We start from the raw sequence: 16,299 nt of genomic DNA, 5'->3' as shown, positions 1-16,299 counted from the left end.
TTCAGCCTAGCAGCATCATCCATACAGGTGCAGTTTACTGTTTCTCTTCATTTTCTTTTGAGCATTTCTAGCAACAGCAACACTAGGCATAAGTAATCCATCAATCACGTCTCATGGTAGCTCGGTAACTTTTCTTTATAATGTATACGTTGGGTCAGAATGAGGTATCCAGAAGTATTTATTATTTGTGGTAACTTTCATTCATTTTCCAAAGGGTGCTGGAAATAAAGTTGTCCTTTATAAAATACATGTTAACAGGAAGAGCACACTAAGCTGCAGATAGTTTATATTTATTCCGAGCTGGAACATGAGTTAGGATGGTCTTATCTCTTGGCAACTTCACCCATACTTAAAAGTGTGCTTGAGTGCCTTTCTGTATACACTACAATCAAGTTTCTTGTCCCAGCATGGATTATCTATTTTTATGCTTACACATTACAGTAGAAAACCTGGGCATTCTGGTAGGTAAATGTTCATAATAAAGTACAGGTAGTACTTTAAAGAGAGCTGTATCTCTCGGCCAGAGGTTCCCTGCCATAACTGTCAAAAACCAAATTGCTTAAGGATGGCGAGAAGGGAATTCACATTCCCAAGTTCAATCAAATAAGAAAGCCCTGCTCATACTGCCTCAGTAGCCTGGCATTGGTTCGCGGGACCGTGTGCCACCACAGCCCATGTTTGTTCAGGAGAGCTGTGACTGATTACCAACAATGATGCAACTGATTACTCTGAAGGCCTGAAGACACTTGCAAGGGGATTAACACTGGAGAACAGAAAATGCTCTTGGCACAAATGACCTCATTAGAATAGATTTATTTATGGAAAGAAGACAAATTTGAAGGTGTCATTTATATTCCAAGGAAAACCTCTTTGTGATAGGTTGCTTCAAGAGCACAACACATTGAACATATTTACTCTGTTAAGGATATTCAGGACCAATGCATTAAATGTGGTGGTGAAAATGAATAACGAGATTTGAATTAAAAAAAAAAAAGACAAGAAAGAGCCAAAGTTAGATTGCATGTATATTAGAAGCTGTGTCTGTTGACTCAAAAAGCTGTAACATTGGTTAAAGGGATGCTGAGCTTGTTTGCAGGAGGATAAAATTTCAACAGACTTGCAGAAGTCTGAAATATTAGAATGACATTAAGACAACTTGATTACACCTCACCAGGTCAATGTGACTTTTCACAAAGCATTTGTTACAATGTCCAGAAATCTGCTGAACAACCAGATTCAAGTATTTCCTCCCACTACTAGCCCACTATGACTGGAAAAAAAAGGAAGAAAATCAAAGTACAGTGTCGTGTGCAGTTTAGCAGGGCAGCCAAAAAGACATCTGGCAAGTGGCAGAAATTCAGCCATGGGCTCCTTTGTCTCTTAGTCAAAGGGAAAATAATGGGAGGAGATGTCCTGTTGCACTACTGCACAGTAGCTTGTTTTTGTACTTTGCATTTGAAACAAGAGACCTGATCTTGATCTTCAGGGTCAACCTGATCTCCAAAGAGACCAACACAGAGGGGATAAGCACTAAGCACTTCAAAAATCTAAACCCTGAAAGACAATTAAGATCATGTCTAATTTCATAACATTGTGATAGAGCTAGTCTGTCAGCACCACGATTAGCAATATGTAAGTGCAAAAACAAGAGTCTGTTTCAACTCTGCTAAGCAATCCCTCGCCATAGACATAGTCAGAAATATCTCAGGAGGTGAGAGCGTTACAGCTGACTCAACAGCTTGAAGCTCCCTTAACGTCAGCAGGGACTTCAGAAGGTACTGAAGTACTGGGTCCATTGAACTGCTATTAAGATTAAGAGCATGGGTCTCCTTTTAAGGAAGCTCCTATTGAAACTTAACAGAAGAGCTGTGTTTCATAGAAACATCCCACCTAACGTTAAGAAAACAGTACAGAGTATCATGACTGAGCACCATAAATGTCAGCATTGTAACCTTAACTCTGCCCTTTGGTGCATCACAGTACCAGTCTGGCAGGGCACACTTTAGGATAAGTGGCTGGCTGAAAGGAAATCCTGGAAAGCCTATAGCTTCCATTAACGTGTATCTTAAGATATTTCTTTTTGCACCTTTCAAGTTCCTCCCAAGCCAGTGGTCCCCCCCACCTAAAGCAGCAGTCTTTCTTTTCTGATACCTCTTTCCTGTGGAGTTCGAGGGAGGGCAAATTCTGCTACTGCTCTGTGAATCCCCTGGGTATTCTGAGAAAGACTTTTATCAAATTTACTATTAGCTAAGCATGAACTGGTTCAGGTAATTCCTGGAGGCTACGGGAGGTGACAGTTTAGAGAACAGCCATGCCTCTACTACCATGAGACTATATCTTTTTCCTGCTCCAACAGGCAGCAGGAATGTGGCACAAATGTTCTCCTTTCACTGTTGTTAAACTGTGACCAAGAATGCTACAACTGTAAATTCATCAGCTTAATGAATATTAACGGTAATTGCAAGAATAATTTCCACAGGTTAAATAAGAAATGCTTTCACTTCAGATGAAGGCCAGCACTTCAGCCATAAAGTTGATGTCTGTTGGTTGTTCATAATTTTGTCATATTTTAATTCTCTGTTATAACCGGGTTATATTTTTTTGAAAAGAAAAAAACAAACTAGAAAGTTCCCCTGTTCTTAGCAGTGAGTATTTTGCTGTATGGCTCATGACATTTGAATGTACGTATAGCCTACCTGAACAATAAGAGCCTTAACAGAAGAACTATGCCCAGTTCCTCATCAACCATTAATAATGTTATGGTTAACCAATACCTGAGCACTGTATCATAGAGCATGTGCTGATTTTGACACTTGGTAGACTGCAGGGAAAAAAAAGGTTTTATGTAGGTGACTATCTCCATTAATTAAGCTATTCAAATCCAGTTAGCTTTTTCCAGAGGGTACTTTATCTTATTACAGTTCTTTCAACTTAAACAATAAAACAAACAAGCAAAAACTACAAACCCAATCTAACTGTTCCCAGTGTCATAATGAGTTAATGTCCTGCTCGCCAGAAAGTGAGCAGTGATGCTAAAGCTTCTTGTCAGGCATGCTCTTTGCCTTCATCTAAGGGGGGGAGCAACTCTGATGCTCATTAGAGACACTCATCACTGTCACAAGAGAATGGCAAGTCTTCACACCTCTCTGCCTACACCACAACAGCAACGGCCCACCACGGTCCCTCATATTCCAGCAGCAAGAAGCTTTGGAATGTAACTTGCCTTTGTAGGCAATCACAAGCCTGGCTACTGCGTTTGAAGAAGAGGCCAAAGTTGTGCTCTTGACTCAAACAGCACTGCCCATATGCTGATAGTGTAGCACACGTGTGAGGATTTCCAGGACTCAGGCCCAACATAGTTGTTTCTCACACAGGATTTTACCCAGCGAACGTTGTTTTGCCATCTAGACACTGCTGAAAGCATTTTGCTTCTCATAAACAAACTGAGATCATCTTTCCTCATTAGCTAGGTCATTGAATGGCTAGCCAAGTTGTGCCATGTTATAACATGCACACTTCAATGCTTAATCACTTCTGACCAATAGCCTTCAAATTACAAAAATAAGGCCAGATCCCTAATTTTTAGGTTTCTTCGCTGAAACATGCCCCAAACTCATGTTCAGTGCTACTTGGCAGTGTGAATGAGCACCAGGTCATTTACTCAACACTGATACTGATTGGCAGCTCTAAGAGAAATGCCCAGACGTTCCTGTTCATTTCTTGCCACCTTGCAGGACTCTGGCAGATGATTGTAATCCAAGAGAGGACTCGTAAAACCAGAAAGAGGGAGAAATAAAGGTCAGATATGCCGGGGAGCCCATGACACCAGAGAACAAGCTGTTCTGCCGGTGACTCAGAAGCAACCTCCTCCCTTAGGAGGCATTATATGTTTTTTTGTTAGAGGGCAGGATTTGGATTAATGAGAGACTTGATGGATATAAATAATAATATCACTATTTGGGAACTTGAGTAGTCAAAAAAAATGATCCAAACAATCTGTGAGTGCTCATAAAAATTTATAGCCTCTGAGCTGAAGCAGTGTAGGACTAATTTTGGTGAGTTAGATCTCTAACCCTTTTGTCCGTAGCAGGTGCGGGTGCTGGCACGCAGGTGGTACCCAGTAGTTGCCAAGGATGGAGCAAACTGAGAATTGGATTCAAAGCTGAACATCACCAACAAGCCTGAGAGAGAGAAAACAAATATGCCAAAGTAGTTTTAAATGAGAGGATTTCAAAACACTTGTTAGTGATATCCAAAAAGACAATTTGACACACAACTCCTCTCCTCCTCTGGTCTCTGAGGCAAAGCCTTTGTGTCTGCAGTGTTATATTTTACCATACTGGATTCTGTAGTAGTGCAAAATCACATGCCATAACCCTTCCCTTTGTCCTGCCCTTCTTCCACAACTGGTGAAATTTCAACCTATATGGATAAACAGTGATTTAGAGATCAGATCTGCGTAATCCTAGTTTCCTTCAGTGCATGGACTCAGAAGGAACAGCATCGTAGACGTTGTTACTTTATCGGATGACCTAGGTGGAAGCCGGGAGTGCTGTGGAGGGCATAGCTGGAGGCAGATGAGGGGAAATAGGACACAAATCTGTAGGAATTCAATATCCATTTGTTCTGCTGCTCAGAGAGCAATGTGCTTACCTGAGACAACACTTGCAGCGAGCTTCAGCACCAGGTTCTTCTTTGTAATAATGGTGAGACCTAACAGCAGAATTTCCCTGTGATGTTTGAATGGTTAAACAGGTTTTGTTTCAGCAACTAGGGGCAGTATGACAAGTATTATTATGATTAATGGGTGTTGTTATACTGCCCGTTTCCTAGATGTGTTGTAGCTAATTTTAGCCAAGGTGCCAACTCTTTGTGCAGTCACATGAAAACACACCAGTCTATGAGGAACATGCACAGCTACAAGCTGGGCACGTGAATTTTAGATGTCTGCAAAAGTGGCTAACTGATTCTCTTTAAGTACCCGCTCCTCTCTTCTGCCCTCCAGGTTGGCCTCAAAAGCTGTGGTCACAGATTTGTCTCTAGATGCCTGTGTCCAAAGTTTTGCCCTTCCAGTTACTAATTTTGACTGGCTCTGTGGGATGATTCCAGGGTATCCTGAAAGCACTATCTATCTTGGCCACTAGCTGTTCTTTGCCCCAAGCTAACTAGCTGTGAAAGTACTGCTCAGGAACCCAGAGTCACCCATCCTCACTGAATGCATGTCTCAATGCTGTTGAGATCTTAATAATCGGGTTGTAACACTGAGGAAACTGTTGCTAGAGTCTCAGTGTTAATGACATGTCCATGCAGCACATACCCAGAATCCAGTACAGGCAGCATTTGCAGAAGCTGGGTTAGGCAACTCTAAGGAGAGATTACCATCCAGGGAGGAGAGCAGAAATAACAAGCGTCAGACGTGCAGTCATTTTGGCTGAGCCCTGAATCCTTCATTCATTCCAAAGACAACTTTGTAGATGACTAAATGACAGGTTTGCTTTTGAAATGCAGCAATTACTGCTGATTTGAAGGAATGGTACCAAGATTGATAAACTTGCCAACTGCTATTTAGCTGGCCTCTCAGGGAGATTGTAATGCTGGCTTGGGGGAAAACCCGCTTTTTCGATACTAATGATTAGGCTGAGCTCCTGGGTGATGCTACAAAGGTTGCCTCCTAAGCATGTGATGGTGCTACAGTCACCAACAAACAGGATTTTCTGGATGATCTCTTCAGTGACCCTTGCAGTTGGATCTCACCAGCTGTGGATGAACCAGTGGCCACTGTCATCGTTTGTCACAGTCTGAGAAGGACAAGGCAAGATGACTGAAAACAGGGGGTTTGAAAAGGGGATGACTGCCTGGTTCTGTCTAGCACCGAAAACCTGCTGCTTTGCTGACATTCATGCTCCTACACCATCTGTTGCTTTGTCCATTGGCATGGTTCTCACAGATGCTCAGACTAAAATTGACCGCTTGTCCTGGTTTTGGCAGGGATAGAGTTAATTTCCTTTCTAGTAGCTGGTACAGTGCTGTGTTTTGGATTTAGGATGAGAACAAAGTTGATAACGCACCGATGTTTTAGTTGTTGCTAGGTAGTGCTTACACTAGTCAAGGACTTTTCAGTTTCCCATGCTTTACTGACTGAGAAGGCTGGAGGCGCACAAGAAGCTGGGAGGGGGCACAGCCAGGACAGCTGACCCAAACTGGCCAAAGGGACATTCCATACCATGTGGCGTCATGCTCAGTACATAAACTGGGGAAAGCTGGCCGGGGGGGCCGCTGCTCGGGGGCTGGCTGGGCATTGGTCGGCGGGTGGTGAGCAGTTGTACTGTGCATCACTTGCTTTGTATATTATTATTATTATTATTATTATTATTATTATTATTATTATTATTATTGCATTATTATTATTATTTTATTTCAATTATTAAACTGTTTTTATCTCAACCCATGAGTTTTTCTCACTTCTACTCTTCCAGTTCTCTCCCCCATCCCACTGGGGTAGGGGGGGAGTGAGCAAGCGGCTGTGTGGTGCTCAGTTGCCGACTGAGGTTAAACCACAACACCACTACAGCCACCGGGTCTGAACGACTGCATAACCTGGGCCATAGGGTTTAACCCACAACCTTGCCTCTGCTAAGCTGATCCGGGCTGTCATTCCTGTGGGGTGGAAGCATACCAGGACAGTCCTGAACGAATGGTGACTTTCTTCTCCAGCTGGTACATCGATGTGAGAAAGCAATCGGACACAAGATTTCTCATCAAGTCACCAATTAGGGTAACATATCATACAGGTGCTAAGCAGTCTGCATGTGTTGTTCTTTGTCTAACCTCATATTTTGCATCTTACAGTAGTCTGGCCAGTCAAGGTGGGAGTCATCTCACCTGACATCAGATGTCTCCATCTGAGCTGGCCTTTATCATCAGTGAAGAGAAGTAGGTACTTGTAAGGCATGAGTCATCTGCCCTCTTTTAGATGTCTGCATTGGTTTGAGATGACTCACGCTCTTCCCAATGACTACAAAGGAAGTTCAAACCACAAGCTCAGATAAAGACATTAACATCTAAAGTTAGATGAGTCGAGCACTATTCTTAATATCTTGAGGTGTGTCAGTGGCCCAGTCTCACTCCTGATCTGTCATTTCTAAATAAAACAATACATTTGCCCTGAGAATGATGTGTCTAATTCCTACTTAAGTGGGCACTCTCAAACTGGAGATAGCCCGGTTTCAAATAAAATGTTTAAAATATCTTACGGAGATGCCTGCTGTCCCTGGCTTCTATCTAGCCAGCTTCTATCTTTTGCTGCTGTTTTACAGTCAAGTCTTCCTATTATTTTTTAAATTATACTTCTCCAGCCTTCTTCTACTCCCGATGAGCCGCTGGGAGACCAAACAAAGCATGCAAGGAGTGGACACAGCAAAGAAAGAAGCTAAGACATACCACTGATTCTGCCAGCTGTATGAAATAAAGTGATTACCCAGAAGATTTTTTTTCACTCTAGTCTCTTATTTTTTAAAAAAATTAGTAGTTACTTATGACAGCAGTACAGACTTCTCCAACAAAGTGATCTTAGTTGGCAGTGTCCCTTTAAATTAGATTTTTCTAATCGAATAACTAACTTCATCAAGCAGCCAAAATCAATGCTTTGTATTAGACATGGACCCAAACCCATTAAGGTCTTATTATTCAAGCATGCGCCTCCCTTCAGCTTTTATCTCCCCTCAAGGGTTTTCATAGTAAAGCAGGTTGTTTGTTTTTTTTTTTAATTAGCCCTTCTGCCCTGGAGTCTTCTATTTGATTTTGCAGTATCCAGGGAAGTTTTGTTTTTTTTTTTTTTAACTACTCAGTCCTTGAATAGAAAATTTTGCCTCTTAGTTCTTCATTACCAGTAATAATAAAGCTTCATGGAAGACATTCTGGTAATGCAGAGACAGAAGCACACAAAGGCAAAGTGACACTTCAAAGGGGCATTAGCTCTAATATTGGAATCTCATTCATCTAAATCGCTCCTAAAGGACGTTAGCAATTCACTGTGGCGCAGTTCACACGTACACATGAAGCGGCATGAAAGGCCCTTCAGTTCAGCAGAGCTGCCTGATCCCAGTGTCCTTGAATCTGTGGAGCTTTATGAGTGTTGTACTTTTATTTTTCCTTGACTTCATTCGGTTTCATGTGGAGAACTGACCACTTGCTTAGCTGTTTCTCTGTGTGTCGTGGGGAACCCAGAAATGATTGTACGAGGAGTACAGTTATTGTATGAGGAGCAATCTGCATGTTTACTGCCTTCCCATGTATGCTGAGCAACCTGTGATCGCTGACCAGCCAGCAATGTGCAGTACCTTGACTATGCAGGTGTACGCCTCCGTATCACAGATGCTGTGCCTTTGCTACTTAATCATGGTGTATCTCATCTATAGTATAACCAATGTACACATAATCAATGCGTAGTTAATCAATGTACGTGTATTCAATGGGCATAAGTATATGTATCGTGCATTGTTTTATCCACTGGAAATATTACATGCACCTATTCAGGAGCTCTAATTTTATTAATGAGATAAGGGCACTGGAGCGTATTTTCCAAGGGACTCCTCAAAGCTAAGTCCACATGCTGGACCCAATTGCTATCAGTGACTGGTGAATCTGTATCATGAGCACCACCCTGTAAGAGCACTAGTGAACTCAGAGCGGCTCAGAGGGGCTCATCCCAGCATGCCATGATCAAGGCAGAGGGGCTCATCCCAGCATGCCATGATCAAGGCAGAGGAGCTCATCCCATGCTGCAGCAGCCGGGGCTCCCAGCAGCGGAAGGGGTGTCAGATTGCTATCACCTTTTCTATTATTTCCATCCTTTACACAATTGTCGTGGTTTAACCCCGGCCAGGGTTATTGGGCATCAAAGCCAGCTTAGGTCAGGTCACTGCTGCACTTGCACTTGCACTGCTTCTTGTAAGGCTTGTCCGCCATTGGTTGAGGTGGTTCCTGCTATAGTAATTTCTATAACGCGCAACTCAAATCATGGGTTTCAACAATTTAAAGGTAGAGCCATTACAATCTCCATCCTGGGTCCCATTGGGCCAGGTTATAGGGTTTAACATTGCAATGAACTCCTCCCCTTGCCCCTGTTCCGGCTTGGACTTATCCACAGACTGCAGTCCCTTAGGGGAGTACCTGCTCCAAGTGGAGCCTTATCTATGCACCACAGTCTCTTCAGGGGTATACCTGCTGCAGCATAGACTTATCCACAGCCACAGTCGCTTTGAGGTGCACCTGTTCCAGCGTGGCCTTCTCCATGGGCTACAATGCCTTCAGAGATATACCTATTCCAGCATGGCCTTGCCCACAGCCACAGTCCCTTCAGAAATAAACCTGCTCCAACATGGCCTTACCCATGGCTGCAGTCCCTCCAGGGGCGTACCTGCTCTGCTGTGGGCTTATCCATGGCCACACGCTTTGAGGTGCTCCAGCATGACCTCATGTACAGCCACTGATGCTTCGAGATATACCTGCTGCAGCGTGAACTTATCCACAGCCACAGATGCTTCGAGGTGTACCGTCTCCAGCGTGGACTTATCCTTGGGCCACAATCCCTTCAGAGGTATACCTGCTGCGGCACAATCATAACCACGGCCACAGACGCTTTGAGTTGTACCTGCTCTGGCATGGGCTTATTCATGACCACAGATGCTTCGGGGTGTCCTGCTCCCATGTGGACTCATCCACAGGTCACAGTCCCTTTGACTCGAGTTCACACTGGAGTTCCAGCCTGTCCAGTACAGCAGCACAGACACAGCAGCGATGCCCTGGCCATCTGCCAGCCCAGGCACATCGCCATTGCTGTTATCAGAATGTTCCCAGGCACAGCAGAGTAAGATGATAAGCAGTACAGCATTACAGCACGCAGCGAAAGCAAAGAGCAGCCACTAACAAGCACTAGACTCTAATATACAGTAAGGCAAGCAAGCCCCATGGCAAGCACAGGAGCCTGTCAATTAATAGCTAAACAACAGTAACAGCTATAAATTCGATCTAGCACATTCCAATCAAACCTGTCATTATCTCGAACCCTTCGAGCCCCACGTTGGGCGCCAAAAAGGACTGTCATGGTTTAACCCCAGCCGGCAACTAAGTACCACACAGCCGCTCGCTCACTCCCCCACGGTGGGATGGGGGAGAGAATCAGAAGAGTAAAAGTGGGAAAACTCATGGGTTGAGATAAAGACAGTTTAATAGGGAAAGCAAAAGCCACACACGCAAGCAAAGCAGAACGAGGAATTCATTCGCTACTTCCCATTGGCAGGCAGGTGTTCAGCCATCTCCAGGAAAGCAGGGCTCCATCATGCGTAACAGTTACTTGGGAAGACAAAACACCATCACTCCAAACGTCTCCCCCTTCCTTCTTCTTCCCCCAGCTTTATAAGCTGAGCATGACGTCATATGGTATGGAATATCCCTTTGGTCAGTTGGGGTCAGCTGTCCCAGCCGTGTCCCCTCCCAGCTTCTTGTGCACCCCCAGCCTACTCGCTGATGGGGTCGGGTGAGAAGCAGAAAAGGCCTTGACTCTGTGTAAGCACTGCTCAGCAATAGCTAAAACATCCCTGTATTATCAACACTGTTTTCAGTGCAAATCCAAAACCTAGCCCCATACAAGCTACTATGAAGAAAACTAACTCTGTCCCAGCCAAAACCAGCACAATAAACTGGTGAGCCAGCCTTGAATGCCAGTGCAGACATTGCACCTCCATGGTGCAAAACAGCGTGGTGCTGAGCTGGGTCAAACAGACAGACCCTCGGTAACTTTCCATTCTGGCAGGTAACTAATGCATCTGTCCTTTCCTTTACCAAAGGCTTACACTTACCTTATTTCTGCGCTTGGCTGGCAACTGCCAAAGTCTCCGTACCTTGCTGAAAAACTGGGATGTGGAAACCGAGACCAAGAAGCTAAAGGTTTCAGCAAGAGAGAAGCTCAGGAGCCAGTGTAAGTGAGTGGGAACAAGGCATTTGGTGAAGTTTTACCTCTGTTGTTTTCAAACTAGACATCATCGCATGAAGAAAACAATAGAAATTGCCAGCAAGTTGTTTTCTGGAGCATGAGGCAGTTTCAAGCAGTAACTTCAAAAGGAAACTACTCTTCTCCTTTTAGTGAAAGAGCAGCTCTGCAACCTAAAAGTAGCCATTTAAATGTCTATGCAAATTATTTTATTCAGTGATCATTTTGCTCCTGCTAATGAATTCATCCACATCCTCCCAAAATCCCCAAAGCCTGGGAACTTAAAGATTGCACACTGTTTTGGGAAAAACCACAATAATAGCAGATGAAAAATGGAATATGTTGAAATAGTGTAAAAGAACTGAAATTGCCTGAAATGGCTGTCAGACAGAAAATTTTGCCTTGCTTTCTTGGTCCAATAGGGTCATTTTCAAAGTTAATTGCTTCTTAGTGTAAGCTTGTCAGAAGTGAGCCCCAGATCAGTACGGAGGGCTCTGAATTGTGTATTAATTTTCATACTTACTCTGTACGTTTTCGTATTTAAATTGGGTTTGCCACAGAATCCCTGATCCGTCCTGCCAGGGCGCTCCCGACAAAAGGAGACTTAGGGCAGAGCTTAGCACCATCCTACTCGCCGCATGGGTTTGAAGGTATGATTTTCTTCATTCTGCGCCGCCAGCATGGGAGATAATTTCCCCTACAGTTGTGTGTGCTTCTCTGCCTCGCATTCCTGCAGCGTCCACACACATGGGGGGAGCGGGCTGGCCCCGCAAGCAGATGGCTGGCTTTGCAGCACCCCGCATGTACTTATTTCTCTTGCAGCTCTCTGATGGGACTCCAGGAGCTGTGGCTGGGAAGAGGAGGATCATAGACCAGCTGTGCTGTGCTTCAGCCTGCTAGAGGGATGTCCGTGACCTCTGCTCAGCAGAAGGCCTGGCCACCTCTTCCTTGGATCTCAGTAGCCCATCTGGCTTAGGTACACTGAGCCTACAGGTCCACCCTTGAAATCCTATCACAAGAAGTGGTAGTCTGCAGCAAACCACCTGGTTTTTTGCCTTCTCCTATGCTTTTCTCCACAGGAGTGACTTGGATAAGCACCTTAGCCTTCAGCTGGCAGCAGGCAGAGCGGGCAGAGTAGCATACAAGGAATATGGACTGAAGCACCAGTCTTTGTGGCCAGGTCCACCTTGCCTCATGGCCACCCTCCAGACCTGACTCACCTGCAAGGGCATGGACTTAGCTGTCCACAGCTGGTGGGAGTCCCTGGCATACCTGATACACTGAGGCATGTGGACAGCACGGGCTGTTCACAAGCGGTCAGGAGCTAGGCAGGACTGTGCTTAGAGCTGTTTTTTAGCAGAGCAGACAAAACGATGGACAAAATGGGAGTTTTACCCGTGACCAATGCACAGCCTGCTGGCTCTGCCCCTTGGCCTGCACTGTGACCCCGGGCAGCGTTGCCCTAGCTTCCTACCTTCCTCTCCACATCTTGTAGATGGTGCTGGAGTTGAAACAGTCTGGGGAAGCAATGTGAAGTGGGCATTATTAAGATCTGTGAAGGATGTGTGTTACAGGAGAGCGTGGGGGAAGAACCTGTGTAGTGATAAGGTTTTCCTAGCAGGTTTTCCTCTGCAGAGACCCCAAGTCCAGCACTCCAGGGGTTAATGGAAACCTGTTTTTTTTGCAGATTGCATCAAGAACTGGTTGACAGCTGCTGCAAAACCACTCTGTATGGAGGCTCATCTGTCACCCACAGGTGGGCATGCCATCTCAGCTTGTGGTATGCTCCATCCTCAGAAAGCATGTATCTTTTTGTTCTCCATTTTTCCATGGGCGTCAGGTTAGCGGTGGATTTTAGCATGTTGTCTCATCTGGACCTGTGTGTTTCTGGTGAGTACAATAGGCCATGCCAGGCTAGCTCACACTGTACCGGAAAGTAATTGGAAATCCCCAGAGCGGAGTGTCCCTGGTGCTTGTTCCAGCCTGTGCTTGGTGCTCCCGACCCCTGTGACCTGACACTTGACCTGCTCGTGTGAGTGCTCCCAACCCTGGTCAAGTCCAGTCAAGGCTGTTTATTGTCATAAATCACAGATCTTTGCTAACTTAAGGAGGACATGGGGACACAGGTTTCATAAATGTGTGAGCCAGGGATTTCGTGTGCTCCATGTCCTGAAGCGGGCTGGCTGGCAACCTGATGAATATGCTGCTCTTAAAAATATGTGCCATTAATGGCGTTTTTAATACAGATGATTTGCTTGGGACATTGCTAGCTGACTGAAAGAGAATTTTCCCTTTGTAGCCAGACCATGGTTAAGAGCATGGCAAATATGCCAGGTATGCTAGGTATTAAAAACAAATACTTAGCTCTTATGAATTGTTTAGATCGTTAGCACATCTAAAAGCACTTCAGGAAATAGGACTGCCTCAGGCCTTCAGTAGCCATCTAGTCTATCCTTCTGCTCCAAGGCAGAATCAGTTAGATGTAAACCATTTTTGACAGGCGTTTTCCTAGTCTGCTCTTAGAAACCTTCAGTGACAGAGATTCAATAAGCACCCCAGGCAATCTCCTCCAGTGTCTCACAATGCCTAGAGTTAGAAAACTTAACTTTCTGGTCTAGGTCTCCCTTGCTGCAGTTTAAGTTCACTTCTCCTTGTCCTGCCTGTGGTGGAAAGACTATTCCCTGCACATCAGCAGCAGCATATTTGAGGGCTGCAGTCCTTGTTCTTCACCATTTTCTGTTTTCCTTTCTCATCTTGTTGTAAATAGTTGTAAGAGAAACTGCTGGATTAATCAAGCATGCATCAAACATACAAGGCCAAAGTGAACGAGCACATCCTGAGATAGATAAGTACTAGCAGAAACTAGACAAGGACAACCAAAACTGTGGCAAACGGCAGTGATGAGCCAATTTGTGACCATATAAGGAGAAGGGCCCAAAGGTTCAAGAAAAGTTTACCTCCTGCAAAGACCACAAGAGACACGAGAGACCACCAGAGACCACCTAAGACACCTGTAGATGCTCCTAAGGACTCAAAACGCATGCATGAAAGACTATGCAGATATTATAATTAGTTCCTAGAAATGTAATGAATATGTATGAATATTCCAAGAAATTATTATGAATATGTATATCGAAGAGCCATATAAGGGACGGTTGATGCAACATACGGTGTGCATGCTAGGCAGAGAGATCCCCCATGCACCCGGCGCTGAATAAAGTAATGCCTGCTCTTTAATATACCCAGTGTTAAGGAGTTTCATTCCTGATTTTTGGTGACAGTCTCACTGAGCACTGTCTATTTGTACAATCTTTTCTCACCGGTGGTGTTATCTAGACACCCCTCCCCTCCTGGGTCATTGCTTTCCCCTGAACTACTGAAATATATCAACTGGGGTTTTTTGTGTGCTGTTAGGTGCCAAATACAGGACGCAGCACTGTGACGCTCACAGCGTCTAATGTATGACACTCACTTATCAGTGTGAATCGAGTGTCTGCCTTTTTTCACCGCAGCACAGTATCATCCATGCAGATGAAGTCTGGAACTGTCAACCTTCAGTCTTCCTGCAGAACTTCTGATGGGTGGGAAGACCAAGAGCCACAGAAGTAAAGCGACTTGTGCACAGTCTCCCTCCGGATCAGAGGCAGGGGTGGGAACAGGCAAGAGGAGGTTGCTTTTAGAGAACTGTGTGAAAAGCAGGGAAAAGACATGGGAATGCAGGCGGCAGGAGTTCAGAGGAAAGCCTGCAGGCTGTCTGTAGGAGTTCTCATTGTCTGAGTTGCAGCCAGTTCCCAAACCACCCTCCTGCATCCCAGCCCAACCAGGAGCTTTCACTGTTTGCTCCAGACAAAACCAAAGCAGCTATCCGAGCATTTGCTTAAGAAGTCTGCTAGGTGATGAAGGCTGTATGTCACAATAAATCGGGACCTTGTCTCGCTCAGATACACACCTGGAGTCCTCCATGGGTGGCTTTCTGCTGTTGCTGGAGCAGGGTTCAGAAGTGGGGTTCAGAAACCAGCCGGCAAAGCAAACACTGCCATGCCGTAGGGGCATGTCAGCCCTGACTCCCATGTCTCCCCACTGCACTGTTGCACGATGCATGGCTAAGCGCAGCCACTCCATCTCTCACTAACAGCACTAAGTTCAGCACAGCGCTGAACTCAGAGAGGTCACAGCAGTGTGATGACAGCACCAGCGCAGAGTCAGCGCGCAGGAAGGATGCTGATGCGTGCAAGGGTGGCAGGATGGGGATGAGAAAGCAGGACCCAGAAAGCTCTGGGTGTATTGCTCCCTTGTTACCAATTTCCATCTGCATTGAGAAGGCAGCTTTTTTTTTCTAATCATTGCCAACACAGGGCATATTTCCTGACTATTTCCTTCTCCCTTCACGCAGCAAGGAGCGGTGCAGTCAGGTAAGCTGCTCTCATTGAAAGCCAGATCACTTGGAAATGAGAAAGTCTGGGTTTGAAAAAAGCCACCTTTTATTTTTCCTTAATGCCCTATTGTTTGGCAGGCTCTGACAATGCTCGATCCCACGTGCACAGCATCTGCGTCTGGAAGGAAGGCGTACCCTGGTGAAAAGACGTGCAAGGCTGTCATCTTGGCTGCAGAGAAACAAAAGCTGCAGGAGGCACTGCTGTCGGGAGCGGAGGGGACGTGGAGCCTCGCAGCTGTCATGCTCTGAGTGAAGCTCCCTATTCACTCACCTCCTGCCATCCGTGCTCATCAGGGCTCCAGATATTTCCCACTCCCTATCCTTGTCACTGATGAACCCCCAGGGATGCTAATGCCACACCCTCTCCTCTGCAGCATGGACAAGAAGCTCTGTTCCAAGCTCGGTTTAGTAGGAAGCTTCACACCATTAATTAGAAAAGATTCAGGGTTTGGTTGGGGTTTTGTTGTCTGTTTTGTTGCAGGTCTGCAGCGAAGAGCCGGCTCCCGTACCCCCAGCAGGGTTAATTATTTATGGATGTTCCACAGAGACCAGGTCCTGTCAAAAAATGATTAAGGCAAACGCTCGCTGGCTGCACCGCTCGGCTGTTGTGGCAGTCGTTCTCACTGATCACTGGGAGAGCAGCATACAGCCCTTATTAGAAAAGGTAGAATATCTAATTGTTGCTTCCTCTGGGAAAAAAAGGCCCTTTCAAAATCCTCATCTCTTTGGAAAATAGCAGACCCAAAATAACTATGTATAGCTCTATAAAAATACATACATAGGTATTTACATGACTGTAATTAATGTATATGCATTAGCATGTGCACACAGGCATTAAAGAAAAGTGATAACGATATCTTGAGTATCTTCTGCA

The 16,299-nt window shown here is 45.2% G+C and overlaps 1 long non-coding RNA gene across 1 annotated transcript; it reads left to right on the top strand.

Annotated features, from left to right (window-relative positions):
- Positions 1-11,556: 11,556 nt before the first annotated feature.
- Positions 11,557-12,844, top strand: LOC143156899 (uncharacterized). Its single transcript, XR_012994705.1, has 3 exons — positions 11,557-11,640; positions 11,813-11,966; positions 12,678-12,844. It is a non-coding gene; the product is annotated as an uncharacterized LOC143156899 (long non-coding RNA).
- The last annotated feature ends 3,455 nt before the right edge of the window (positions 12,845-16,299 follow it).

The sequence above is a fragment of the Aptenodytes patagonicus genome, chromosome 2 (genome assembly GCF_965638725.1).
Source record: "Aptenodytes patagonicus chromosome 2, bAptPat1.pri.cur, whole genome shotgun sequence".
Lineage (NCBI taxonomy): Eukaryota > Metazoa > Chordata > Aves > Sphenisciformes > Spheniscidae > Aptenodytes > Aptenodytes patagonicus.
The sequence above is the reverse complement of the archived record's forward strand: the minus strand, read 5'-3'. Positions and strand labels throughout refer to the sequence as shown.